This window comes from Nannospalax galili, unplaced genomic scaffold (genome assembly GCF_000622305.1).
Source record: "Nannospalax galili isolate Female #2095 unplaced genomic scaffold, S.galili_v1.0 scaffold672, whole genome shotgun sequence".
In the NCBI taxonomy this organism is placed as follows: Eukaryota; Metazoa; Chordata; class Mammalia; order Rodentia; family Spalacidae; genus Nannospalax; species Nannospalax galili.
In genome coordinates, this window is record NW_008330514.1 from 67,325 (window position 1) to 69,151 (window position 1,827).

The 1,827-nt window shown below is 41.4% G+C and overlaps 1 pseudogene; it reads right to left on the minus strand.

The window, feature by feature from the left end:
• Positions 1–1,029: 1,029 nt before the first annotated feature.
• Positions 1,030–1,536, minus strand: LOC108491584 (annotated as a pseudogene).
• Between the last annotated feature and the right edge of the window lie 291 nt (positions 1,537–1,827).

The following is a 1,827-nucleotide window of genomic DNA, read 5'->3' on the forward strand; positions in this document are numbered from 1 at the left end:
ATATTGGGGTTTTTACCAAAGCCTTATCTACAAAGCCTGTCAACCCTCAAGCTGGTCGCAGGTGTTCCTGACTCAGACACTACTCAACTTTGCCTCCCATAAATATCCTTCCTACTCACTTAGGGCAGTGCCTATACTGAGGACCACATGAGATGAATGAAATGTTTAAATTACAATCATTTTTATTTTATATTTCTTAGGATCAAGAGGCAGTTTCAAATGCCTTGAATACTTCTGTACGATCATCAGTTTTCAGAGCATGTAGTAGCTTAAGTTATAGCAGACATTTCTCAATTATGGTTATAATCATTTCAGTTAAAAGTAACATCATTTTAATGAAAGCTTTTGTGAACTTAGAATGCTGGGTGCAATACTAAAATACATAATAGCATCAGTATAGGTCAGAATCCCTTTCTATTGTTTTCCATAGATTTACTCAAATGAGGGAACTTACAAGAGATTTAGAAGTCATATACTTGGGGAGAGATGACAATATAAAACTAATCAAGTAGAGAGGTAAGTAAGCTGACAGCATCAGGAACCAAACCTTGGAGTTCCCTAACAGACCAGAGGATCACAGGGTAAGAGGTAGACTCTAGTAAGTGAAAGCAGAAGTGCATTATGGGAGCTCCAAAGAGCCCTGATTTGTACTGTTAACTTTCCTCACAGATAGCACAGTTAAGGAAAGTAGATGAGACTGTAATTAACTGCACTAAGAATCTTTTAAACTTTCCTAAACTTAATGATTATGTGGACTCCCTTTTGATGAATGGGAATGAGAACCAATTACATCAAAACTAGGTGTCTTATGTGTCAAAATTTGAATCCTGTATTAATTCAGGAGAGGCACTGTCTACTCTGTGTTTCTGAGACTGAAGAGGAGGAGAGAGATTTGGGATGCAGAACATCCTCACTGACTTTCCTTCAAAAACCTCCCAGAAACTTTACAAAATTGGCTTCACCTGGAAATTCTGTGGTTGCATAAACCAACCAATGCAGCGCTCAGCAGCAGCCTTGAACATGAGCTTCCTATGAGGTTTTTGCTATGACTTGAATCACTGTGGGAGGGTTACTATAATACTGTAGACAGTAGTAAAGTGCCAATGTCGTCAGGCTCCAGCCTGCTGATGCTGAGCGTGAAATCTGTACCAGATCTACTGCCACTGAATCTTGATGGGATCCCAGTTTCCAGATTGGATGCACCATAGATCAAGAGTTTAGGAGCTTCCCCTGGTTTCTGCTGATACCAGGCTAACAAAGTACCAATGTTCTCACTGGCCTTGCAAGTGATGGTAACTTTGTCTCCCAGAGATGCAGACAGCAAGGATGGAGACTGAGTCATTAGGGTGTCACATCTCACACCTGATAGGAAAAATATACAATGAATATACACTGAATAATACTGAACAGGATGACTCTTAAACCTTCATATAGCTCTGGCCACACTGGGCAATAAAAGTCCCCACTGCTTCCCTTCCCTACCTGAGAACCAGAGCAGCAGAAGCCCCAGGACCTGAGCGTTGTCCCTCATGTCCATGCTGTGTCCTGACAGGAACTAATCCTCAGTGTGTACACAGACTATTAAAAGTCCTTGGGGCAGTTGGGTGTGTCCATGTCACATGCAAATTAGCAGGAAATGAGTGCTTGACACAGCTGTGGGATTTGGTTAATCTCATCTCTTAGATTCAACACAGGACAAGTGTTCCCCAGGTGTCCAAGACAGACAAAAGTAGTAGCACAGGTTTGTCCGCAGAGAACATATTCTTCTCTGTGGGAGAAAGCACAACTTCAGTATCTGACCCTATGAGGAATCAGGTATTTTTACTA